The 27,463-nt window shown below is 42.2% G+C and overlaps 1 protein-coding gene across 3 annotated transcripts in view; it reads left to right on the forward strand.

Moving 5' to 3' along the window:
- Positions 1 to 27,463, forward strand: part of HTR2C (5-hydroxytryptamine receptor 2C) — a 218,492-nt gene that overhangs the window by 116,890 nt on the left and 74,139 nt on the right. For 2 of the 3 annotated variants that reach the window (XM_036401896.2, XM_036401894.1), the window contains exon 2: positions 25,002 to 25,359. The exons of the other annotated variant lie outside the window; for it this stretch is intronic. The gene's annotated coding sequence lies outside the window, so the exon portion shown is untranslated. The remainder of the gene's footprint in view (positions 1 to 25,001; positions 25,360 to 27,463) is intronic. 3 annotated transcript variants of the gene reach the window in all.

The following is a 27,463-nucleotide window of genomic DNA, read 5'->3' on the forward strand; positions in this document are numbered from 1 at the left end:
CCTTCCTTCCTTCCTTCCTTCCTTCCTTCCTTCCTTCCTTCCTTCCTTCCTTCCTTCCTTCCTTCCTTCCTTCCTTCCTTCCTTCCTTCCTTCCTTCCTTCCTTCCTTCCTTCCTTCCTTCCTTCCTTCCTTCCTTCCTTCCTTCCTTCCTTCCTTCCTTCCTTCCTTCCTTCCTTCCTTCCTTCCTTCCTTCCTTCCTTCCTTCCTTCCTTCCTTCCTTCCTTCCTTCCTTCCTTCCTTCCTTCCTTCCTTCCCTCCCTCCCTCCCTCCCTTCCCTCCCTCCCTCCCTCCCTCCCTCCTTTGGTGACAAAATAAACGTATTCTAGAGAGTTTCTCTGAGCTGATGCTCAGGAGTTTCTTTATGACCAGAACTGTGACAAGGGATAAAGCAAAAGCAGATTGATGTTTTAGGAGGAGAAACTGCATTCTGTGGTGTCAGAGGACAAAAAGGCTCTGATGACTTTTTCTGAAACCTTATCTAAAGTATGATAGTTATAGGGCTATTTAGAATCTTGAAAATAAGTGAACTTTACACATGTACATAACATACAAAGTGATTTCATGGTTTTAGTTTGGCCTGTGTAAGTGGAGGTCTGTCTCCATGATTTTTTCTGAAAAACCCCTTTGCCAGGATCTTTCTCCTGAGAAGCTGAGAAGCCTCAGAAAAGAAATGTAAACAATAATTATCTGATTGCTTGGAGTGTGGTCTGGAGGTTGCTTACCAACAGGTGCATCTTTGATTGGTTCCATGTGAATTGTTTTCAATTAATGACCAATCCCAGTCCAGCTGTGTCAGGACTCTGGTCAGTCACGGGTTTTTATTATTCATTCTTTTCTAGCCTTCTGATGTATCCTTTCTCTTACTTTAGTACAGTTTAAATATATAATTTTCTTTTAATACAATATCATAATATAATAAATCAGTCTTCTGAGAACTTGGAGTCAGATTGTCATCTCTCACCTTGTCCTGGGAACCCTCACAACACCACAACAGAGGTCAGCATCCTGGAGCAGAGCTCTGAGCCAGAATCCATGCAGTTCTGCTTTGAGTGCTCACTTGGAGAGAATTGTGGGTTTATGTGTTCAGAATGTTTGTTTGCATGTAGCCATAAAGCAGCATGAGGGTCATTTCCAGGTCAGCTCAGAATGACAAATCTTGTCAAGGGGACGTGTGCTGCTGCAGTGGGAGCTCTCAGGGTGCTGACAGAGAACAGGAACAGTGTTCTGCCTGTTCACATGCTCTGACATTTGGGGAGAGGCCCAGTGCACCATGCTAAATAAACTTACTATGAACAGAACCCAGCAAATGCATTTTGAGCTCCAAGAGCCGTTCAAACAACTGAACATTGCTGCCTGTGCAATGAAGATCTCTTCAAAATACTGGTGTCGTTTAAATGTGGGTCGAGTATGAATTTCTTAGACACTAAATTTAAGCACAAGCATGAAGAAGACCAAATAGTAGGATTGTGGGTTGTGGTTTTTTTATTTGGGTTTTGGTTTTGAGAGGTTTCACTTGTTCCCCTGTCTGATTTCATTATTTTTCTTGGGTTTTGGTCTGAATCAGATTGAATTCTATTTTTTTAAAAACTTCTATGATTTGGAATTGCTTAGAAAACTTGTTTTAGGAACCCCAGTTCACAGCCCTTGAATAGGTTTTATCCATGGCTTTGTTATTTTAGAGGATGTCAGCAGAGGGAAGATGGGATGCGTTGAGCCCAAGCTGACTGAGGCCATGAGGAGCTCTTGTCCACCTCTTTTCCATGGTCATTTTTAAGGGTAGTGATTGTTTGAATCCCACCACAGACACCCTGGCCTGGGTCAATTCTGGGCTTTCCAGAAGCTCTTCCTTGGCTGTGCCTGTCCAGGAGCCATGGGAAAGGGTGTCTGTGTTTCCCCCTCTGAAGGCAAGGCCAGAGCCTCCAGAAGCTGAACAAAACTGAATGTCCATGTTCCCCAGGGGGAAACCCTGGATGCAGAACAGTGTCTTTTCCCACTGACTTTGGCTAGATGAAGCAAATCAGCAGTCTGGTAATTATAATCTGTCTGTTTTGAAAACTGTTACTCTCAAGCACTCAGCAAGCACAGGCTTTTGCTATGAATAATGACAATACATGTCTAAAATACTGCCATTTCTTTTGGAATATTAAAGGGAAAACTATTTTAAAATTCACTGCCTAGAGATATGTATTTTTTGTAGCAGGCACATTTATGTAAAATCAACTTAATTTCCAATATTCATATTTTGTGAATGTGAATTCAACATATATATTTAATTATAGTTGGGAAGGAGTCCTGTGTTGTGCTGATTGCATTTCATTGGTAACAAAATCATGACAGGAATGCATGCCTGAAAGTTTGTATGCTGCATATTTTCACCTGAGGTTTGAAAATACCATTGTATCAAATATTTTGCATAGAAATTAGTAAGTAATGCTGACTATGACACCTTTTTACTCTACTCCTACATATTTTGCAAGCAGGAAAAAAAAAAACTAAATTCAGTAACAAAATATTCATTGCTAATTGCTACTTAAACCTTTGTGACCTTAGATTTTCTCTGGTGTTTAAAAAATAATTTATTTAAAGCTAAAGCCCTCAATGCATGCCTTAAGTTGCTGTTTTTAGCACATTTCCATGAAGTTTTGAGAAGCCTGCACAGACCATGAATTAAGTGGTGTAAAAGGGGTGGAGGAAAGGTGCCAGCAGGTTTCATAGGGCTGTTCTGTGGGGAAGGAAGGCAGCAGGCAGTGCTGAAGCCTGTATGGGAAATAGAAGCATCAAAGCTCTGAGCCCTGTGTGGTGTGACCGCTGCCAGAAGAAAGATGACAATTCTCCAAACAAAGCCACCCCCCTGCCACCCCCACATGCTCTGGATGTGAATATCACCTCCCTGGAGCATGCTGATTTGTGAAGCTCACTGAGAAACACTCTCTTGCTCCTTTCATTGAGTGTTTTTTGACTTTGTGTTTTCTGGTTTTGCATTTGGAAATTGTTCAGCTCTGCCCTGTTCATGCCTGACTCATGGTTTGCTCACAGACTTTCATGGCTTGAACTGCCCTGCCACTCTAACCTTGCAGACAGTTTTCAAAGTGGGGTTTAAAGGCAATTGTTCAGATTTGATTTCTGCATGAGGATTTGCTCCTTGTATCTAAAATTTCTTGTAATGTGTTCCTGGAAAAGAAGGATAATCAGCAATACCTCCCTGTGAAAGCTGCTCATGTTTGCTGGGTGTAGAACTGGAGGAACCAGCAGCCATCCCCTTCCCAAGGGCCAATCTTTTGCCTCAAGATGGGAAGAGCACCTAGAACACTCTACATGTTAGGGGACTCAAAGGATGTAAAAGCAAAAAAGATCAAACACAGTTTCAAAACAAATTAGCAACATGTCCCCTGTTCTTATCTTTCGTATCAGCATTTTGCTTTCTAGGAACTTCAGTCCTGCAATAATTTTCCTTTATATATTGATTTAAACTGCAAATTTAATATATAACTAGGAGATAAAATATTCTAGGAATATGGTGTTAAGCTAAAATAAGATTGAGAACTTTAGTTTGATGCATAACATCTATTTAAAGTAGTCACGTAATTTATTGGAGCTGAGCTTCTACTGAAATAGTTCTGCAGTTTCATTATCACTTTTGTAGGCAGACCTCTGATCTAGATAACCAGGGGAATGCTATTTTGGAGGAAAATATTCTAAATGCCTTCCTCTTTCTGAATTACAAGGGGATAAAAGAAGAATACTTTCCTTGTGAATCAAAGGATGATATTTATGAAGAATTCCAGAGCTTGCTTTTCTTGAATCTTAAAATAGAACATTTAGAGTTCTTCACCTTAACAAAATGCTAGGTTTCTAAAAACAGAAAGATTTCTGATCCATATATTCTGGCAGTTTTAAAATAGGGTTATTTTTGTCCAAACTGTGAGCCAGGTTTAGCAGTCCTGAACAAAGTACGTGTCTGTGGGCTCTGCATTTTGGTAGTCCTTCACATCTTCCTGGTACCTTAAAAGCTGAGATCCATCCTGAAATACAAAATTGTTGGGTTTTTTTATAGAGAGACTTTTAGAATTGATTCAAAGTAGCTGTAAATCAAAGCTGCAGCTCTGTGTTTTCCTCTCAAAGGTGGCTGTAGAAAGCACTTGCTTGTGACCCCGACCTTTCAGGCTCCTGAAACTGCAGCAAATTCTTGAGAGTGGGAAATGGCTGTGAGCACCTTGTCTCTGCATGGTGGCAGCAGGCCAGTGATGCATGCAATGCAGGTGGGGTCTGCACTGGGCTCTGCACAGTTCTTGGCTCTCTCTGTTGTGTCCCCGTGTCTGCAGAGCTCTGAGTGCTCAGGCAAAGGGAGCAGAGAGTGGCAGCAGAGCTGCTGGAGATCTGCTCTGTGCAACCCTCCCTGTGCTGAGTGAGAGGGGCCAGATCAGATCTTGAAGCACACACAGCCAAGCCTCTGTGTTTCAGAGAACTGCTGAAACTTCTTAAAATGGTTTTGTTCACATGTTTGGGTTGTTTGCTTTGTTTTGTTTTGTTTGTTTTGTTGTTTTTTTTTTCTCAGCACTTCCTATGCTGCCAGTAGCAGGAGCCAGGAAGCTGCTGTGATCTCCAGCATGATTTTGGCAGCTTCTCTTGATAGAAGTTGAAAAAGCTTGAACCCTACTAGGCCTCTCCTTCCCTTGGTAGCAAAAGGGCAGCTAACCTCTTTAATCTGTAAATGCTTTAGTAAGAAGTCATTGGGGAATTTGCCTAAAGCTCCAAGCCATCAGAAAGCTTCCTTGGGCAAAGTCATCCAGTGTGAACAGGGATGGAAAAAGCCCAGACTGTGACCAGGGACAGCTGCAAGTCCACTCCTGGTTCTGACTAAAGACAAAGCTTTCATTGCATGGTTATTTTTTCCTCCAGAAAGAAAAGCCTGATTGCTGATCTCTCTGACAGGTTTCATAAATATCTATGGCATTTATCTGATCTGCTGATTTTGGGGACACATATTCTTAAACACTTTTTTCTTTTTGCTAACAAACTTTATGACAAAAACTCTTCTACAGACACATGCTACCTAGTAGTTTTTGTATTGGGGAAGAAGAAGGGAATAACCACTGTATATGATATTTAAATAAACTGAAAGGGGACAACAAGATCATTTAAATTTTTCACTGGGAGTTTAAGACTCTGACCATGTCATTGCAAGGTTTCTGCATGACTCTGACCATGAAGGTTTCATGAATCATCAGACCAAACCTGTGAAGTAAACTAAATATAGGTAGGTAGTGCTAGAATTTCCTACCTTGTTTTTTTCTTCTTGATACCATGGGAACATTTAGTCCCCCATTTTATTGTGAGGCTCTCCAAACAATGGATGACAATTTATCTATAATACTCTGTTTAGTAAACAAAATGTTCATTTTGGCTAACTGCTCCAGTGCTGCTAGCTTTCTAGTCTGAAAAGCTGGAGAAGTCTATTCATAACAACCCAGTAGAGCTCTAAATATTTTTATTTCAGTAGTAAGATGGGGCCTTTTTGGATAGTTCTTAGGAAATAAATCCTGTAGTTCATAGCTGGTTAAAAAGGATCTGGAAAGGAGAGGGCAGGGAGCTGCAAGGCCATTTGATTGTGCTATAGGGCTTTAATATCTCCCTGGTCTTATTTCAAATGCTCAGCATCACTCTTTGCTTGCTCAGCTAATAGTACACAAAGTGATCATTAATCAAAGTAAATAATGTGGCTGTAGCAGGAAACATGAGGCACTGAATGCAGAGAGAGTTTGCATTGATTCCAGGGGATTTTGGACAGATGGGTATCATCACTGCAATGTAAATAGATAAGATTTCAGGTTCATGATTAGTTTTACAGATCACCTGAGCTGTGGTAATGGTATATGAGCCCTTAGCCTCTGGTTGCTGTTTTTCAAATGTAGCTTTAACTATTTTTCACTTCCCTGCAGACCAAACTCAGGCATTGACACAGCTGCCAATGCTGAGCCCTGGGGGGCTGCAGGATGTTGGGCTGCTGTGGTTTCAGTGCACTTGGGAAGGGTTCCCAGGAGCAATCTGTGAGCCAAGGCTGGGAAAGGGAGGTGCTGCCACACAGAGTCTTCATTGTCAGCTTCCCCAGATCGTCATCTAGTTTTGTGTCACACTCCTGGCAAATTATTAATGAAGAATCTAATGAGATGATCAAACATTTAATATTTTGTACATGATACATAAGTTTTACCTGTTGTCTTTGGGAGGCTGCAGCAGGAACAGGTGATTTGAAGGATGGATTGTGGTAATCAGCCAGCAGTATGTAAATACATGTGCAGGAGGGCAGGCAGGCTTGTTGTGTGCTGGACCAGGGCAGGCCCTGCAGTGCCAGCCCCAGGGGAGGAGGAAGCCCTGCTAAGCCAGCCTGTTCCACCCTTGAGCTGAGAGCACTGGCCCTGCACAAAGAAATCCTGTTTTACCTCAGCAGCAGCAGTTTTCTCTTACCCACAGAGGGAGAGGGCTATGAGCTAGATGCTTTAGCTCTGGAGGAGGAATTTTTTGTTGTTGTTCTGTGTCAATGATGTTTTGTCATTTCCTTCCTTTACAACTTTGGAAAAAGAAAAAATTGAAGTGATGTAATTTTATTTTTTTTGTTTTGGTCTGCTGAGGGAGTTGGTGGGAAATTGCAGCTGCCAGGCATTTCTCACTCAAGGCTCTGATGACTCATAAATTTGGGATAGGTGGTCATCTTAACTTTGCAGCTTGTGAGGAAGCAGGTAGTGCAGTCAGACGGGATGGGCTGGCACATGAGCTGGCTTTGCAGCGAGGGCAGGAAGGATCTCTGCATGGATTATTGGTAGGAAAGCTCTGCTTTGCTACCTGCAGTGGGAAACCCTGTCCCAAGCAAGTTTAGAGCATAGTTGGATTTAAACCCAGAATCAGTCAATTCCAAGCTCATGGAGCCATAAACACTCAAGGAGCAGCTTAGACCAGAGAGGACCTCTGGGGATCTCTGCTGCAAGCAGGGCATGACCAGCTGAGCTCTCTCAAGGCCCCATCAGTGGGGATTTTAGATTGTGACCAAGCCTAGAGGATCTCATCCTTCATGTTTTCATTTTTATATTGTCTAATTAAAGAATCTTCCCTAATTGTGGAACTAACAGAAAATCACTTTACACAAACATCAAAATAATGTGGGTGGGATTTGATTATTAAGTAGCATATTAATATGGGAATCTGTCCAGTAAGAATCATTTTACTGCCTCAGGGTTGTGCACCTGGTGAACTGAGCTGCTGACCTGGCCAAGGCTGTGTAGGGCACCAAGTGTTCCTTGGATTGCCTGGCTGGAAGATGATACACTGAGGGCTCCCCCTGCCATGGGGACAAAACCAAGACTAGTAATAGCTTATAGACTTATAGCCCAGAGAGAAAGACTTCTATTTCCCCCTTTCTAGTCCTGCACTGGCCTTTTTTATTTTCCTTCTAGGCAGAAGATAATTCTTTAATCAAGATTTTTCACCTGAAGAGTGAAGTTGGCACTCAGGGACTGGGTAGATGAGAAGGAGAAGAACAGGTTTTAGATGACACACTTGGACACCAAAAAGGCCATTCACAACCTCAAGTAAGAGGGAAACCTGGGCCTTCTTTTGTCCTCTTTTTCTAATCATCAAAACAAAATTTATTTTTAATACTTCTTTAGAGTAGACATGTATTTTTATAAACATACATTTTTAAACAAGAATTTGGGTCATTTTCCTAACAGAAAAGCATCTTCACTATTACCTTCATAAGGTTGCATCATAAAATAGTGTGTATAGGTTTTGAAGGGCTTGGAGAATGTTCCTTTTGTAACTTGCTCTGCATTTTGTCCAAAGAGTTATAAGTTTCTGGAACTGTGTGTCCTAGCAAGTACTATTAAAGAACATTTCTGTGAACTTTTTGCTTTATGGAAGCATTGCAGATCTGACCTTCTAATCTTTCTTGCAATACCCTACAACATAAATTCTTGTAGACCTGACAATCAAGAGTCACCTGGTAATGTGGCACCCATTGATGGGGGTTGGTGAACCTCTAAAGTTGGACTAGTGGAAGATTTTCAGTTATGTGGATCACTGTGGCAATTTCATTATCTACAGGCCTTGTATTTGGTATTTTGTATGGCACCATGGTTCAGCTGAAGCTGCATCTCCTTGGCAGTTTGTCCCTGTGCTCTGGTTTGTCTCTCTGTCTCTGAGGCTGGCATAGTGCAACACTGAGCTGGATATTCAATTTTTTTCTGTGCTGTTGTTTCCTTCCTTGTGACTCTGAAGTAAATTTCCATTGCTTGCAGAGGATTTTGAGAATTCAGATATGTTAATGTGGGCTGGTTCAGATGCCTTTGCAGGAGAACCCTTGGAAGGATTATACAGAAGTTTTACAAGACTGAAGCTTGTAGGTCTGTTTTGGGTCTGTTTTGGGTCCAAAAGGTCTTGTGAATGAGGAGGAAGAGCCTCTACAGTAGGAAATGGAAGCTGATCTTCTCCCTGGGTAGTGCTGATGAGGGGATGAAACACTCTTCCTGTTTTCTCATGTGAATCCACAGCTGCTGCCCTCCTTCCTGAGCCTCAGATGCATTGAACACGATTGGATAGGATGGGTGGTCAGCTGAAAAATCACTGGGTTTGAGTCTAGGATGTGCTGTTATGTGTTTGTTTGAGGCTCTTAAAGCAGCACTACTGATGTTAAAAACAGCTTCAGACCTCAGTGCAGGAGCTGTAGGAGCCTGTGCTCTCCAGGGAGAGCAGGATGAGCAGGATGCTCTGGGAGCACAGCACTGCTCACATGAAATGCTCTTGGTCTCACCACACCAGTGCACTGGAACCCTGCCCTGAAATAGGTGGAGCAAAACATTTTGATATTACACCAATAGAAATTAAACATGCCTTATGTTGCACCAGTAGAAATTGAAAACCTGCCTGTTTGTGTAGAAGTTAGGTACTATCAACCAGTGTGAATTCAGAATATGATAAATGCACTGAGGAGGAATAGCTAATGACTGATTTCTACATACCAGGCCTGAGAAAATGTAAATATTAATTCATTCATAACACAGACTTCCTAGTGAGAATGTACCTGTGTTAAAACACAGCCCTTCATTTTGAAGAGTATGAATAAATAGATAACAGAAATGACTGCTGTCATCTCTCCAAGAACAGTAAGATCATCTCAGTATCTGATGTGGCTGTTTGCTTTGGTGCCACATAAATCAACAGAATAACTTGCAGGGACTTCAGAGAGAGAGACTGATTGCAAAAGGACATTTTCCCTGCTCACCTGTAACTCAAAATTCCTTTGTTTTGGGAGTTGTTGAGTGTCGGTGTGCAGTTGGCAGCGTACTGGTGAATTAAACGGTAGTAGTGGGACAAATAGCAATAAGGAGGTAGGAACACAACAATATCTGAGATCAAGGGAGGGAATTCATGTGCCAGCCTACCAAATTCACAGCAGAGACAAACGTAATGCCCAGCATAAAGAGCAGATTTACTAAGGCATCTGAACTGCCCTGGTTTACATGTAGTGCCATGCAAAGTGACTTTGGAAATTATTTATTTTTTCACCGTGCACACAGGGGGTCCTGAAAATAGCAGAAATATTGGAGTAGATATGCTTAAAACCATGAATATTTTCCCTTCTGTGAGAGCTCTTTTGGTTGTTGTGGTTTAAAATAAATCACATTTCCCAGCATTTTGACTTCCTTGAGCATTCTGGGAGATAATAAACAGCTTCATTTGCAGGGTGGTATTTCATGTGTGGGTGTATGGGACCTTCACATCCATTTTGCAGCTATTTGCTTTATCAGTTACTTCATCTGTGCCTGACCCATCTCCATCAGTGGAGCTTGACATGTTCTGCAGAGCCCTCCTGGCTCGGGTTTGCAGGGAAGATCTATTTCTTCCTTCAACTATAACTATGTGGGTGCTATCACTCAGCTTCTCTGCAGTGGCTGTTTGTGCTATAAACAGTTTTGGGGCTCTTTGGTGATTCTGGCATGGCTGCAGTTTGAACCAACCCTCAAACCAAGGAGGCTGGATGGGATTCCCTCAGAGGTCACAGGGCATTGATCATGAGCCCTGTGGTAGCACCCAAGAGGTTTTTAGGGTCAGAGCTGGTTTATGGCTCTGTGATAGCTGAGGTTTTCCTGAGACAGGCAAACACTGAGCTCAAACATTTTGGGATGCCTTTGTGGCATTGTAAGATGCATCTGGGAGGGTGTCTGATTCATCTTGCTGGGTGAGGCTGGGAAAAGAGAAAAATAACCAAAGGATTAAAGGGGAAAATGAGAGAATTTTCTCCCATGAGACCAGGCTCCAGAACTGTGCAGCAGGAGATGACCCATACTAGTGAAGAAATACCAAATACTCCCAGCTGTGGTTCTTGCAGTGCCTGGCAGCAGGGAGAAATGTCATCATCAGAAGTTGTGTGTGTAAAGAAATGCTGAGCCCCTGCAGATGATGCTGGCTCCAGAATGCCCCCATGTTCAGCTGGTTATTTGCAAATGAACCTGTCTGATCCTCTGGGTGAGTCAGTCATGGAGGAATACCTGGGAGCTGGTTAAATGTCACTGACACTGTGACCAGAGCCAGGATAGCATCCAAATCTGGATGATTTGGGTCCATCACCAAGCAGGATCCCATCTCAAATGTGTGCTGTGTTGGCCTCGTCCCTCCCTGAGGTGGGGACAATGAGACCAGCACACACTGAGCTCCTGTGGGAAGTGATCACAGCCATCACCCTGTCACACAGCCTTGTCCCCAAAGGCAATGTTCAATATGGCTGTTGGCAGAATTCCCACTTCAGTGAAAGACAACTGGTGACATTCCTGTGTCTTTTCTCAAGAAGGTTCACTCACCTGCTATTTCTCACCTATGGCAATATGGTATAATTTTAAACAAATAATTGTTTTACTGCTATCTGGGGCTTCTTACTAAGAAGTTTTTTCCTCAGGGTACTGTAAGAGAGATTTCTTTGATATTGTTAACCTCAATGAAACTCTGCAAACTGGTAACTGAAAACCTTTCTGGTACATCTAGGGAAAGATATAATTTTTAAATAAAAATTGAAATATATTACAGTAACTATTACTGTAAAAATGCAGTAAAATACAGGTGAAAGCAATGAGTGGTAGCTGCATGCATACAGCATAGGTCCTGTTTTCTTGTTTGAAGAAGTTATTTATTTAGTCATGCACTCAAAACCAGCTCAATTATATAAACAGGCCCTAGCATAACTTTTTTTTTTTCTCTGAGTGCTTTAAACTGGGGAACTGCCTGAGTAATTTTCTTCTGAGTACAAGTAATTACTCATGCTTGCACTTGGTGACTTTCCTTTTATTAAGCTTTAGAAACAATACTGTATGTTGAATCCCATTATTCTTTTTATTCCTAGCTTTAAGTAGAACATTAGTGAGCCATCTAAGGGGCATAGGGTGAACACAAAGTATTTTCTTTGTTTGAGGAGGAAAACTGTGATTGACATTTATCAGTGGTTAATAAATTCTGTGTCTGAAGTCAGTTTGTAGCAGCAGCAAAGATTGTTTCATAATGCTATTCCCTCAGTAAATGACATTTTAAAATTTCCTTGATTATTCATCTTTTCTGGCTTTGAAAATTTCTAATATATTTTGGAAGGTGGGTTATAATGAGCTTGCAGGCAGCTTATCACATAATTTCCAAGAGGCATCAACACTGGTCTGTGGTTGCATTTTGCTTCTGATAGTGTGTGTTTGCTTTATGCTTTGCTAAGCATTAAGATAAAAAATACACTCTGTGCTAATTGGGATCCCTGCCTGTGCTCCTCTGCAGGGAAGATGATGTCAAGGGTATTTTATCTATCAGTTTGCCCCTGAAAACAGGTGTGGGTGTCTTTGTGAAACCTTGTAGGCACTGGGGAGGTGACTGTGCAGGACTCTGTGATGATGAATTCCCATTGGTGGCAAAGGAATTGTCTTCATCCTGGACAATATTTATTTATAAAAAGTGAGCGCCGCATTCTCTGATCCTCACGAGGGTGAGGCTTCAGAACCTGAAGAAGTGGATTTGGCCCATGAAAATTTGTCTTCTGGGGTGCAGGGACTTTCCTTCCTGGGGCCACAGGCTGGTAAATCCAGGAAAACTGTGATGGTGACCCTGAGCCTGAAGAGCAGGAAACGTGGCCAAGGCTCCCTGGGCTCCAGGAGGTTTCCTGCCTGGCTCTGGGGGTTTGCAGCCTCCTTTGCTGACAGGAGCCATGGTCCTTTCATGGTCTGCCCATGGTCTGCCCATGGTCCTTTCATGGTCTGCCCATGGCCATCCCCTGCTGTACCAATGAGCACTTCCAGGTGCATCTCCAGCTGTTCCCAGCTGGAGTGTGCATTGTATTTGTGGGGTTCCCTGTGGCAGGGAGGAATGATGAACCTGACTCCATGTTCTCAGAAGGCTAATTTATTATTTTTGATACTATATTATATTAAAGAATACTAAACTATGCTAAAGAATACAGAGAGGATACTTATAGAATGCTAAAAAGATAATAATGAAAACTTGTGACTCCTTCCAGAGTCCCAACACAGCTTGGCACTGGTTGGCCAATGAGTCAAAACAATCCACTTGAAAGCAATGAAAAAACCAGCTGTGGGTAAACAATCTCCAAACACATTCCAAAGCAGCAAAACACAGGAGAAGCAAATCAGATAATTATTGTTTTTCTTTTTCTCTGAGGCTTCTCAGCTTCCCAGGAGCAAAATCCTGGGCGAAGGGATTTTTCCAGAAAATATGAATGAGTGTGCTCAATGAAATGCATTGCTTTGTTGGCTTAGCTTTTATCCTACAAGTAGGGCTTTCAAATAATCATCCATCGAACCCCATCATATTTTGGGAAGTGTTACACTCAATAAAATAGGCAAACATCATCTTCCAGGAGTGTCACACCAAGTACACTTAAAATTCAGATTGTGTTGGGGGACAACACTGCAATGAATACAAGGAGGCAGGATTGAGAATAGATTTTTCCAAGTCAGAACGATTAATTCCAACTCTCACAGAAGATTTAGCTCTTTCCATGTGGGATACAAACCTTGTGACTCTGAAATAATTAGCAGGCAGAATGCAGGCCTAGTGTGTATTACACAAGATAAAAATGGACTTTCTTTAAAAATCATGATGTGTACAAAAAAATATTATTTGAAAACTTAATACAAGTAGTTTTACAGCTTATACCCATTTATTTATGAGCTCATAGAGGAGATACAACGATGACTACACAGCTCAGCATCTTTAGAGTTGGCATCAGTGGTTAACTTGGCTTCCTTGTAACAAAAAATTCTTTACCATCAACAGCAGACAGCCAATAAATGGCCTTTTTCGTACACCTGCCTTTGCTGGGGATGAGAGGTGCACATACAGAGCTGTACCATGCTGAATGCCTGAGCAGGTGCTTTTTTCCCCAAATTAAAGCCTCAAGCCTGAAGATGTTGCACCATGAGGGTGCTGTGGGTTTCCTTGGGCCTGAGGTTATTGATGAAGAAAAGTTTGATTTATTTGTTCTGGATCTTTGTAGAGATTTATTTGCACAAATTAAATTTAATTACCCACAGTCAATGGACTAATTTCCTCCCATCTCTGGCCCAAGGATTTCACCAGGACTGTGGCACCTTCCAGCAGCTGTGCAGGAATGGATGCAATATTTTCTCCTCTATTTCCCAACGTGACAAATAACTTCGAAATAACAGCAAAAGAGATCTTTCAGTTATAAAGAGATTAAGAAAGGGGGGAATGGGTCTTTATAGAAAGATGCATCTCTATGTAATAAAATATTGAATGTGATGAAGTGAATTCAGGCTCATAAAATGAATTCAGCCTCATTTTTAGTGCTCTAAAATGATAATGTAGAGGAAAACCTATTCCAGACATTTCTTCAGGCATTGCAGTTACTTCATTAGCCTTTATTTCTTCTCACTTCCGCTCTCTTGACAGCTTTTCAAGTCTCAGGTTCTTCCTTTTTGAAATGCTTTGATGTGCTCATCTGTTTGACAAACTGTTTAAGGTCTTGATCTTAATTTAACATTTGTAGATACCCACAGAGGGTTTTGTTAATGAAGTCTTTAAAATACCAAGTGAAGTTCTAGCTTTCTTCAGGAACAAAGTTTTATCCTTGACATTATTTTTCCTTTGGAATGATATTCCTATTTAACATCTAGGAAATTTTTAGTCTTACAAAGCAGCAGTGGGCTCGTAAGGGTAGGGATGTAATTAAATGAGGATTTTCTATTTCTTTGGGGTGCCTTTTTTTAAAAGAATAGGAATGCATCATAATTGAAAATGTCTTTTGAATGACAGAAGCCTTTGATAGCACAAAGGCATGAGAGTAAGTGGTTGCCCCACCTCAGATTAGGAGTGCTGTTACACTTTGATGGATAATACTCTGTTTTCTGGATTGAAGCCATGGGTTTTGCTAGTTGGTTTGGTGTAAGGTAATTAAATTGAACTAAGGGTTACTCATAAACTATGTTCATGAATTTTAGCACTACTGACAGTGACAGCAATCTGAGTTCCTGAGTCTGTGATGTGGACTGACAGGAATAATTCATTGCCCTGCTGTAGCTGGAGCTGGCATTGCAGATCTCCAATACCAGCTGCAGTGGCTATAAAAACCTCCTTGAAGAGCTGTGTATAAGAGGAAAAGGTTGACATGAAGAGAAAGAAAATGTTTCCAAGGGGTGTGTGAGGCTAGGAAGTCATGTGTGTTTTATTGTTAAAAATTGGGTCTATTTTTGGGCCCTGCTGCAGCCCAGAGAGATGCAAAGGAACAGAGCCACTCTGTCCTCTGGGACTTCACTTTCCCTGGAACTGTTTTCTACTTGAATCACATAAAATGTTTCTTTGCTTTTTGAATGTTTGCATGAAAAAAAATTTACAAACTTGGGTAAGTTTCCTGGCAGTGTGAAAGCATAAATGTGCTGTTGGTTCTGAGGCATTTGCAGTGATCTTGGTCATAGCAAAGTGGTCAAAATGGGATCTCTTTTTGAAAAGACAGAAAAATTTTCTTGTTTTCAAGGGGAAATTTGGGGAAAACTTCTGAAATATAGAATTTGCTGTTGCTTTTAATCTGCCAACAACTAGCAGAGTTTTGGCTGGTTGGTTTTGGGTTTTTTTTGTTTGTTTGTTTTTAAATTCATTCTTTTTCCTTAGTGTTTTCCCTCATAAATCAAATCATGTAAATAAATTACATAAATTATCTAAAATAATTCCACTAGCTAATTCCATTTGGCTAATTTTTAAAAGAAAAATATTTTGCCTGAGGTTAAAGCTAAGGCTCAACATGCACAGCCCTGCTGCCTTTAAAAGCTAATGCAGGCTCACTCTTTAGATAAGGACCAAGTGATCCTTAGAAGTGAGAAAGCTGCATCAAGAGATTTGACAAGGCTCATTAAAGTTCAATTAGAAAATTCGTTTTAATGCTAGGCATCCTGCCCCTTTTATTTCCCAAGCACAAACAATAAAATTTTCATCACATACAAGTACATACTTAAAATGTGCTATGGAAATAAATAATCGTCATGTTTAATTCATCTTATATAATAACTGATGTCCATTAGGGATTTGGATCAGGCATTAGGTATACAGCTCCACAGCATGGCATTGGATGTGCTATTCCCAACTGTCCCTACTGGGAAGTTTGTCAAGTAAATTGAAATAAAAATTATTTTCAGAAGAGTTATGATAGATCTTTTCTAAAGAGTTCATCTGTTTTCTGAGCAATGCAGTCTTGGCACACACTCAAAAAAACTTGACTCAGCGCCTTTACATTGAGTGATTTCGTGATTCTTTTAACTACTTCAGTAAGTTTTATTTATTTAACATCACAATATTTTCAGTTATTGGGGAATAATCCCCTCCTCCTGCCCCCAATATTACAAAAATTTAAATTTTCACTTGGCTGTTTGATGACAGGGTGTGAGTTTTGTGAGACTCGTGACGTGGACATTTACAACCTCAGTAAATCCAGGTGTGAAGTTGGAGCTTTAGGCAGCTCCCATGTGCTGTGGCTCTTCAGGCTGCTCTTAATTCCTTTTTTTGCAGCGATAAAGCTGCCAAGAATGCAGAGCTTGTTATGCCGTGATGGATGTCTTGTGCAGCCAGTCCTTGTCCCCAGTGCCTGCCCTTTCCCTGCCTTTGTTTCCTCTGCAGTACTGCTTATCTGTGAGACGTTGTGCAGCCTTCTGAAACGATGCAAACCTTTAAATAAATGTGGTATTTTTGGCTGAATGCAGGCATAGGGACTGGTGTGATCACTTTCTAAAGTGCTGGGTTGTGGCTGTTCAAACCCTGCCTTTGAGGGGCCTATTCCACAGAGTGGGCACTGTCTGCATGTAAAATTATTCATTAGAAGGTGATTGGGAAATGTAAATTAGTCCTGTGATTTTTTTTAAATTGCATTTATCCCTTACTTGTGTTAATGAAATTAATGGAAAAGTGTTTGGGTGATCTTAAAACATAGAAAGCAAATCATATAGAAATTAATGACTCCTGTCAGGGGAAGAGGTGCCCTTTGTGCTGTCCCTGCAAATCTTGGCTATAATCAGTTTAGGAGGGTTTTTAGTTCCCAAATTGGTGACCAACACTTTGCTGGAAGCTGCAGCTGCTTGATTCTTATTCCTGTGGCACAGGTCATTAGGGACTGCAGCATTTTGGCTGCCCCACAAGACATGTATTTCCCTGAGTTTTAAATACTGTTCAATGGTACTGACCTTGCAGGAACAGTATGTTCCAGAAGAAACTCAAATATTAAGTCTTCATAATTTTCACTGTAAATCACTTTGTAACCCTGCATTAAAAGGAAAAAGAACCCTCTTAAGATATTTATTTCCCAACTGTAGTTATAAAAATAATGTTCTAATCTAAAAAAATTTAAAATACTAATAAATGGGAAAATCCACAGAGAACCCCTTAATGTCTAAAATCAAGCCAGCCCAGTGACTCAGATATTATTAATTGGTATTGCTCAGTGTTCTCCTTCCCTGAGTCTTTTTTGAAAGATAAATAACTAATGTAAATAAGCTGCACTTTTCCCATCCTTGGTAGGGTGGTCTCAAAGCTGACAGTGCAAAGTGTAACCTCCCAGCCATTAAACATTAAATAGGCATTTTGTGAAGGCAGTGGCTGTAACATTGGCCCTGGTGTGTGTTTCTTCACCTCCTTGTGAGCACTAAGCAGATTATTTTGGTGAGTCCCCCCTGAAGGGGCAGAATAAAGCAGACATCTTTTGCTAGGAATGGCTTATTGAATTTTATGTGCCAAAAAAAAAAATTAGGTGACAAAATTCACTTGCTATGACCCCTTGGGTAAGCACACTTGGTCATTCCTGAATGGTTGTCTTAACTTGGACCCAAATGTTTCCTGCTGATAGAAATGCCACTTCCTCCATTTGCCATACATTCAGAACCAGCAGCTCATGGGATGTCTGCAGCTGGGCCAGGGTGTGCCATCCCATGGGGACAGTGAGGTGACACTGAGCTCATCCTTTCTGGAGGACCAGCTCTCTTTTTGCTGCCTGTGCTGCTGTCACCCAGGATGAAAAGCTGCAGATACTGCAGAGCTGCAGCTGAACTTTCAGTGCCTTGGGTGAGAACTGCACAGATGCATCAGAGCAGCACAGGCAGCCACTTCTGGGAAGATCATGAAGAAGTAAAGTCTGGCTAATGGACCCCAGTTCCTCCTCCTTCCCTTTTGGCAGCCCTTCATGGTGACACAAAGTGAGTACAAAGACTGGCACCAAGACAAAATGCAGAGATTTGTGCTCCAAGTGTTGCTAAAGGCAAAAGGGATCTTTGAGGGCTTCCCTGAATTGATTCCTGTTTGAAGTAAAGCCAGAGCTTGAGCCAGGCTTTGCAGAACTGCAGCTGCCTGCCCCATGGCCATGGCACTGGGAATGAGGTCCCAGCCCAGATTTGGGGCTGGGCTGGGCACAGGGGGAGCCCAGTGGGGAGTTTGGGCAGCTCAGCCCTGTGCCAGGGGGAGTTTGGGTGTTTGGGCAGCTCAGCCCTGTCCCAGTGGGGTATTTGGGCAGCTCAGCCCTGTGCCAGGGGATGTTTGGGCAGCTCAGCCCTGTGCCAGGGGGTGTTTGGGTGTTTGGGCAGCTCAGCCCTGTGCCAGGGGATGTTTGGGCAGCTCAGCCCTGTGCCAGGGGATGTTTGGGCAGCTCAGCCCTGTGCCAGGGGGTGTTTGAGTGTTTGGGCATCTCAGCCCTGTGCCAGGGGGTGTTTGGGCAGCTCAGCCCTGTGCCAGGGGGTGTTTGGGCAGCTCAGCCCTGAGCAGGGGCTGTGCTGTGCTGGGGGGAAGGACAACCTGGTGTGGGGATGGATCCTGCTGAGCATCTGGGCTCTCTTGGGACCAGCAGGGCTTCTGTTTGTGATGTAAAAGTGACAAGACAAATTCTCCATCACAAACAGCACACAGAGAGATTTCCCACCCCGTGGGGCCAGTGGGATCCAGTGAGAAGCAGAGACTGAAGGGGTGGGTGTTTGAGCCTTGTGATGAGTGAGATGATGTACCTGACATCCTGCTCAGCCCAGGCACTGCCTCCTATTTTGGATAAGACCCCTTTGCTCCTGTGAACTGCTTATGTGGGGGTGCTGGACTACATTTCCTGCCCCATCTGCTTTGCTTCTGATGAGAATTAAGTTTTGAAGCTGACCTTTCTTGTTGATGGCATCCTTCAAATCAGTTCCATCTCTGGGAATGTGAAGTCTTGGGGGAGGGGGGGAGGCTTGTTGGTGGTTTTGTTTTGGTTGGTTTTGTCTTTTTAACTTAAACCTTGTATAAAAATGTTTGAAATATACCCCTTCAGAATTAAAGTGGCATTGCATAATTTCTATATTAAGATTTAAACCCATTACAATATCTCAAGTTCAGATAAACCAAATATTTAAGCCTAAGATGTTTCCTATTAACATGTAAAGAAAGCTACAGCCCAGGGAATTCTTTGGCTAAACACACAAATTATGTGCTTAATTGCAAACCACTGTAGTTCATAAAAAACAGCAGCTATCATCAATCCTTTCTTAGATAAAGATGAGGTGAGGCCTTTTCTAATCTTTTGATCATAATATGATTAGCCACAATTGCCTCAAGTCACTAACTATGTAGATAATTTTCTTCACTGCTGACTCTTTTTAAATGTAAACTCAGTTGTTTCTTTTGTAGCCACTGCACCTATTAAAATACTTTTTTCTGCATTGTGAATTGAATTCTAACTTTGATTCAAAAGCAGTTTGACATAAGTTGGAGGTAAAAAATTAATTATCTAAGCAACAAGAAATGTAGAAAAATAGGAAAAAAGTATAGTTGCTAACACGATGTGCTATTAGCATAAAATATTTGAAGTTACTGTAATGCCACAACCAGTAGCAACTTTTACCAGGCAATCAGAATAAGCTTTTTTCTTTGGGGAAAGATTAACAGGTAACAGGAATTATACAATAGGATTAACAACAATTACTTAAATGGAGATATTTTGGCTTCAGTCAGTGGCTCCTAGGTCAAGCTCCTATTCAGATCATCCCTCCTGTTTGCACTGTGTCCCTCCAATGGTTTCTGCCTTTGAATCCATAAGTTGGGCTCCCCGTGCGTTGTTTGGGAGGTGAAGCAGGGACCTGACACTGCTGTCAGCTTTCCTGGCCACAGAGCAGCAGGGTCCCTCCCCAGGGAAGAGACACTCCCAGGCTGCTTGGGCTCCATTTTCAAGGCACAGTTTTTGCTCTGTTACAGACAAGGATCGCACCTTAGGCTATTTGGGCTCCTTCTCTGTTTGCTCAGGGTACAAGAGGGCAGAAAGCACCTCCAGGTTTGTCAAACGTGGGCAGTGCACCTGAAGGTCAGTGATGAAGAAGGGACATTCCAGGAGAGGCTGCCTCCTGTTATTTAAAATCCTCTCCCTCTCTTATGCAAAGCATACAGTGACAGTCACAGGAAGTGTCATTAACCTTCCTCTCATTTGGGGAGGAACGGTTTGACTGCACTAAAATTATTCTGAGTGATATACTGGGTATAAAACAGGAATGCTAATTGGGAATGAAGCCAGAAGAGAGGTGTCTGAGGGACAGAGTGAAAGGTGGTGCTGGCATTTGTCTCATTCTCTGTGCAAAGGGCTGCAGGAAAAAGGAGAATGGCAGAGGGCAGAGCTGCAGCCATGAGGAATTGCTGTGGGTTTGATGTGTTTGCTGTACCCCAGCCTGCTGGCAGAGACCCTGCTCCTATGCACCCAGTGCCAAACTTCCATGAAATGAAAATTCTGCTGTGGTGGAAAATATTATTGCTGGCTTTTTCTGGCTCTGCTTAATTTTCTTTCCTAAGAGTGTTCTAAAATACTTAAATATCCTATATTGTCTGTGCTGGCTCTTTAGCAGTGAAGGAGCAATGTGCTCATGCTTGGGGCTTTGGATGTCACCAGCTGAATTGGTAGAGCAGATTAAAGTCAGATGGATGGCAGTTTTGAAAATCCTCTCTTGGACTGTGCTGAGTTGTTTGGTGTCCACTGGAGAAAACGCAGTTTTGTGTCAAAACTGCTCTTTCTCATCAAAAGATCAAAAAGAGAGTTAATCCTCTGCCCTCTTGTGATTGTGTGAGTGTGGTGCTCTGCTGTGGGGTGCTGAGTTGGGGTTTTTTGCTGGGCAGTTTATTTCTACATCAGAGAGTGGCTGCTTGGTTGTGAATTACAGATTTTTAAAACCAGGCCTCCAGAGGTACAGAGCTATCTCTTATTATCTTTTACATGCCACAAAGCTGCTCAAAGGAAAACTGAAAGCTGTACTCTGCAAAATACCAATTTTCTTTTGCTGCTTCAGTTAGTAACATTCAGAATTACTGAAACTGGGTTTAAACATTTATTTTCTTATTTCTTTTTTTTTGTTTTGTTTTGTTGGGCTTTGTTTGTTTGTTTTTTTTTTTGTTTTGTTTTGTGGTTTTGTTTGGGTTTTTTTGTTGTTTGTTCTTTGGGTTCTATTTGTTGGTTCTCAGTTCTGGAGTAAAGGGCAGACACAGCCTCTCCCCCCACATCAAACTCTGTCCCTTAAAACAAAGAAAAAAAATCATTCAATACAGTGTCCATGTTGGGATAAAAATGCAACTACAGTCTATGCAGGCATACTTTCAGAGACTGGAACAAATAGAAGAAATATTTTTACTTGTTTGTGGACTACAAGAGAAAAAACTTGCAGCTGACTAACCCTCATGCAAGGAATAAGTTTTTGTCTTAAATAGGATTGTAACACCTTGTTTGAAAAGAGTTGTGTGAAGCCAGCACAGGTGACTTTTCTTCCTAAAGCCATATAAATCTCCATGAGACTCCTTTGTGTCACCCAGAGGGCTCAGGGAGGGAATCCTGAAGGAACTGAACTCAAAATAGAAATAAAAATGGGGAGAAAAATTGAATAAAACACTCTTCTGTGCCTCAGTCTAAGAAGTTCAAAATTTAGTCAAGTATTCAACTTTTTTGTAATTTTTTTTGAAAGATAAATCTGAGTAATTTGTAGCAGTATCGAATACAGTGCCAAACTCAGCTTGCAATATACTGAAAAATATATTTATAATGGTACAGAGTCAAATGCTCTAACATTATTCTCCTATTGCACTGGCTTTAAACACACTTTTCAAGGGAACAGCAGCTTAATTCTTAATTAAAATCACTAAGCAAGTGCATATTATATTTAATTTAAATATTTATTGACTTTGCTTAAGTGTTCAAAATAGATTAGACTTTGAACAGCAAAACTGTTAATATCTGAATGATAATTTTACTTCTGAGGCAAATAAAGAAGCTGGTCAGGAATCCAGCTTAGAAGTTGCTGTGATTAAGGAAATACTTTAATAAAGTATCTACAGAGGGCCTTTAAAAATGAGTGCTCTCCAGTAAAGAAAAGTTTTGTTGCATCTGATAGTATTTTAAAATCTTGCATTTTCTCTAATCTTTCTGGGAGTTGCAGTTCTTCCTGTTGCACCAAGTACAACTGCAAAAAATATTCAGTGAACCAATAAAAAGATAAAACCACACCAACCTGCTAATCCCCTTGCATTTTATGATGCTAAACAGGTTAAATTGAAGCCCATGGTTATCCCAGTTGGTTTCACCAGTCAACACATATAAAGTTAAGCATGTATGTAAATGTTTTCAGAGTAGAGATAAACCTTGCACAAAGAACATGTTCACAGTGTTAAGGGTATCTCTATATGTAAATGGGTTATTTGCATTCAGATGTTCCCCCTAGCAGTATTTGGTAACCAGAACATTCTCTGGCACAGCATTTTCTGCACTATGGCCCCACTATCAGACCACCAAAGCTTTTTCAAGGACCAGTTCAAACTCTTGGCTTCTCACTCCTGTTCTCCTCTAGGCCTGTTTTATTCCCTTTCATTTTGAGAAACAGCTTTTCTATTGCATTTATCTGTCACATGCCTAAAGGCCTTCAGGTCCTGCAAGCTTCAGGGTGATTTAATGTAACTTGTAGGTTTAGTTTTGCAAAAAAGCTCATGTTGCCTAAATAACACAGTATCTATGAAATCTTTCAGGACTGAGTTTGAACCTTCTGGAAGCCTGTTTGGCAGTGTCTCACATTTTCCAGTGTGGCAAAAAGTGCTCCTGAGATTGACAGTCTCTTTGTGCATTCCATACAGATGTTTCAGCAGTCTTCCCTTGGTTTGTTCTCTGTATTGTGAAGTCTGAAGAGCTGCAAGACCTTTTCTGCTTTCTCTTTATACTGCTATGAAGCATGATGTGGATTGTTTTAGATTGTGTTTCCTGTCTAATTGTACACTGCTGTTTAGGTTGGAATAGAGCATGTGTTTAATTTTTTCTTGGCCTCATTACATTCATTCCCTGCTTCACGCATGGCCTGTCCTGTTAGTCCATAAATCTGATCTATTCTAATCACTGTAAATTCTCTCTTTCACCTAGCTGTGTGTCACCAGCAGCAGCAGTCACTTTGGAAATTGCTTTCCTGAGAGGTTATTTTACAAAAGATAAAGGAGGAGGCACTGTGCAGTGGTGGGGCTGGGGGTTTCTCACTCCTGCAGGGCTCAGAGCAGCTGCTGCTCTCTGTCCTCTGCTCATGGGCTCATCTCAGCAGCTGTCACTGCTGGAGGGTCACCAGCATGAGGGCCTTGGGCCTCAGACTGTAGCACAGCAAAGTCTTCACTGAGGTTTGTCATCTGTGTGCAGGATAAATTACATCATATTGGGTGGCCTGCTAAAGCAGAGTTACCAGTTCAGAGTCACTTCTGTTGCAAAAGGGACTTTTTAAAGACAGAAATTTTGTGGTGCTTGAAAGCAGACAGTGATGCAGAGTGAGGAACCTGCAGGGGGGGTCCATCACAGGACCCCCTTGTACACAAACACATGATGCACATCTTCTGTGCCTCCTGCTTGTGTTCCTCTCCCTTTGGAGAGCACTGATGGGCTGATATTTGGTATATTGATAAGACAGTGGGTCTGTGGGTTAGCTGGCATCAGTTACATCAGTAATTTTCCCATTTTCTTTGCTTACAGATGTCAGTGCCTCCCCTAAGCTCTTGCTCCTCTGCTGACCCTGCTTTGGGGCTGGTTTGGGGCAGGCACTGCTGCAGCCAATGCACATCTGCTCCTGGCCTTCCCTGTGCTGCTGCTGCTGCTTTTGCTGCTCCTTCCCCCTCTCCTTTATCCCTTCTGTGCTGTGCTAGATACCACAGGAGACTCCTGGGAAGAGATTTTGGCTTCCTTGGGTTCCTGCCCAGCCTCTGCATGGAGCCTTCCCTGGGGCTGCCCCAGCTCTGGGCTCTGTGGGAGCTGTGGGGTGCACAGGGGAGTTTTTACCATTTTGTTTCCTTGGGCTGTGCAGTAGAGACGTTTTGGAGCACGAGCTGTGCAGTTCCCCAGAGCGTCAGGCTTGTCCCTGGCCTGGGCTCCTGTGCTGGGTGATCCCCCTTGCCTGTGATGCTGTGTTCCATGATACCTGTAGGGGCTCCTGGCCACAACTCATTCTTGCAAAAGGATGCCATCCACCGTCTTGGATAAATGAGTTTAAGATTCATAAATAAGAAAAACATGACAAAATTGAAAATGCTAGTATTTATTTTTCCTGAATCCCTCCACCTTGTTTTTCATTTCCTTCTGATATTTCACCAATCAGGGAGAGTAAGTAGGAATGGGAACATGCCAGTTTTTGATTGGATTACTGAAGGGCAGCTTCCAAAGCCATGTGACAGTACTACAGCAAAATTCAATTAGGATGCTTCATAGAGGTTTTAATTGATTAATGTATTTATTTGATTTTGTGAGGTTTACTAGCTTTTTAATGATCTTTTGAATGTTTCTGGTTTTTAAATGACTCATATTACTTGTCTTTCTAGCTCAGAGGTGCTGCAACATTATGTGCCATGCTCTACTGGCTTTTTTCAGTCCACTGGTGACTGCTGAAGGTATAAATTCTCCCTATTGCACAGGAATATGCCAGTGTATTCCCTTCTGCTAATTCTTCAGGTGTGCTACTTTAATTAACAAAGCTAAATGCTTAGGGATCTGATTGCTGAAAAGCTCCGGTGACAGATTAAACCTTCCTGTATGGAGCTGGTTTGTTGTGTTTGCAGAGGAACCCTTCAAACCAGTGCAAGTTTGCACCAGTGGAACCCAGAGAGGAAATTCAGTGATAAACCAGATTAAATAAACAAGTGAAGTAGAGTGGGGGAGAGTGGTGTGAGCTCTTGTTGGTGTTTGTGTGATGAAAGCTGCTTACCCTTGGATATGTTAATTATGGGCAATTTTTCCTTGGTGTTGTGAGGTTTAAATTAATCAGAACTATGTTTAATGATAAAATACTAAAACCAGAACAAATTCTGAGTAAGCCACAGCTGACCAAGCTGTCCAATTAATGGGATTTTGTCTAATGGACTAATTTAATTGGGACGTTTCAAACATACTCTAGAAAAGCCACAGACATTTAAATCTCAAGGATAAACATTGTTTTTCATTCATCTCTCTCTCCATCTCTCTTCCCCAGAGGTCTCCCTGGCATGTGTGAGTCTCCTCCCTGGTGAGCAGCTCAGCCCCGTGCCACTCCAGGCTCTGAGTGCTTTGGGAAGAGCCCACTGAATTCCTGCTAGGACAGCCCTGAGCCACACACCTGCCCAGCTCATCACCAAACCTGCTCTGGAGCAGCTCAGAGGGGCTGAATTCCCTGTTCCTGCTGTGCTGCCACGTCCTGCTCCACGTGGAGGGGAGCTGTGTCTCCGTGGCTCTGTGCGATCCTCGGCCTCTCCTGCTCCTGTCCCTGCCAGCTGCTCCCCCACCCACCAGATGTGCAGGTGGCTGCAGAGAGCTCCCCTCCCTGAGCACAGGTGCTCTCCTTCCAGAACAAAGTAAGTGCTGCTCAGCTGAGCTGGGCCAATGATAAACTGTGTGTTCAGGTGAAGAAACTGCTGCTCCTTGGGGCAGGCAAGGGGAACAGGGCACTCCAGAGTTCTGACAGGGGCTGGGCTGGGAAAGTGCCAGCTCCAGCACACTGCTCCTCATTTGCCTGGCAAGGCAGCTCTCCCAGATGAAGTGAGATGTGGTGAAGCCAAAATTCTCTTCAGGAAGCTTTGTTTGGTTGAAAATGCTTTGTTATCAGATACTGCTTCTGACTAATTCTAACTTTTAACTCGGCTCAGTTCACCTCTGTCTTTATTTTAAATTCAGTGGTACTTTACACAAAGTGTTCTCATCAGCCAAGCTACTGCTGGATTTGGACACAGAGTAGTTTAGTGCTCATCTGTCTCATTTCTTTACTGTCCAAGATGAATCTCAGGGGACTGAAGCTCTGAACCAAGTGGCTTCAGGCTATTCATCTGGAAAACAGAGCCACTTAGACCTTTGTAAAGAAAATAATTTAGTAATCAGTGCAAGAGGCCAGTCTCTAAGCTAACCCATTTGGAAAAATTGCCAGTGCAGTAACTAGAGACATTTTATGACAATAATACTGATTATGTCCTTCCATTAATGCCAGAATTTTTTCTTCTCTGCAACTTCAGGACCAAGTTGGTTTTGGTCCTGAAATTTCTAATGCACAGGACCAACTTCTATGATCCTGTGCATTAGAAATGGTTTTTGATTTAAGATTGGTGCTGCAGAGCTGGACATTGAGCTGCTGACCAATGCAGTGAAGCCATTGGGAATTGAGGAAGACACTGCTGCCCTCCCAGCCCTGCCCATCCTCCCTGATCTCTGCTCTCCTGTACAAAGGGGAGGAAGGGGCAGTTTGGGGTGTTTGCCACACAATGCACACCCCAGGCTCCAGGGGTCTCTGGGATGGGATGGCACTCGGTGTCCTCCCCTGCCCTCCAGCTGTGCCAGTTCAGGGCATTCTCACCCAAACACAGAAGGTTAGCACTCTCTTAGGTTGTACACCATGTTCTGCTAATTAAATATATGTGGTGAGTCTTAGAACTTTTATCTAATCTCTGATTTCAGGCCCTTATCTTAGAGGTTTTCCTTATTCTCTGTGCAAATGGGAAGATATTTGTGGTCCTGAGCACATTTAGCAGAGTTGTTTCTGTACCTTCCAGCCAGGAAGGATGTCCTGCGGTGCTGGAGTTCAGACAAACACAAAAAAATTCTGATTCCATTTTGAAAAATCTTTCTGGCAAACATAAAGTTTGGGGTGAAACACAGCATAAAATAAAGTGAAGGGGAGACTGGTCTGTAGATAGAAAGTTCATGCAAGATTTTGGATGTATAGTTTATAGTTTTGCTTTTATTTGGATTGCCCATGGTTTGTAATAATTTGAAAATTTAAGGATTAGGGTAAAGGATCAGGTTCCTCTCCCTGTGCTAGTGAGATATTCACCACTCCTGTCAACAGTTACATGTCATTTAGGCAATGACATGTCTGTCATTCCTGCAGAGGTTTGCTATCCTGGCTTTTTTTGCTGTTGGCTGCTACATGGACAAGATGTGGGGCTAAATTTCCCACCAAGTGGGGACAGGGGGACAGGTAACAGGAGACACAGGTAATGTCTCCATTTCAAACCCAGGAATCTCCAGGCACCACTTCCCCCAGCAGCTCACAGCAAGGCAGTCCAGACTCAGCACACAGATCAAATCCACTGTTTTGCCATCTTGGTTTCATGTGGTAAAGGTTACTGCCAAGTTCAATTAAATACATGGAAAAATAAAAGGAGGAGCAGAAGTGATGTGCCTTGAGGCACAGAAGCCTTTATGGTGCCTCTCACAGGCTCAATTACATTGCTGGCAACTATTTTCAGCACTGTTTTTGAGCAATGTTAGTGAGGAGAGAGCAGAAAGAAAATAATTCTAAATTGATGTGCCCTAAAGGCTCATCTAGAAGATTTCACTAGCTTCATAAAAGCTCCGTACACTTAACCTAAAAAAAATATAGCAAAATTGTTTATCTCCTTTGCATGGTCTTGTCTTTCATCCTCTTGATTTTTGTTGTTCTATCCTTCTCCCTTAAAATTCAGAGAA

The sequence above is a fragment of the Molothrus ater genome, chromosome 14, assembly GCF_012460135.2.
Source record: "Molothrus ater isolate BHLD 08-10-18 breed brown headed cowbird chromosome 14, BPBGC_Mater_1.1, whole genome shotgun sequence".
NCBI lineage: Eukaryota > Metazoa > Chordata > Aves > Passeriformes > Icteridae > Molothrus > Molothrus ater.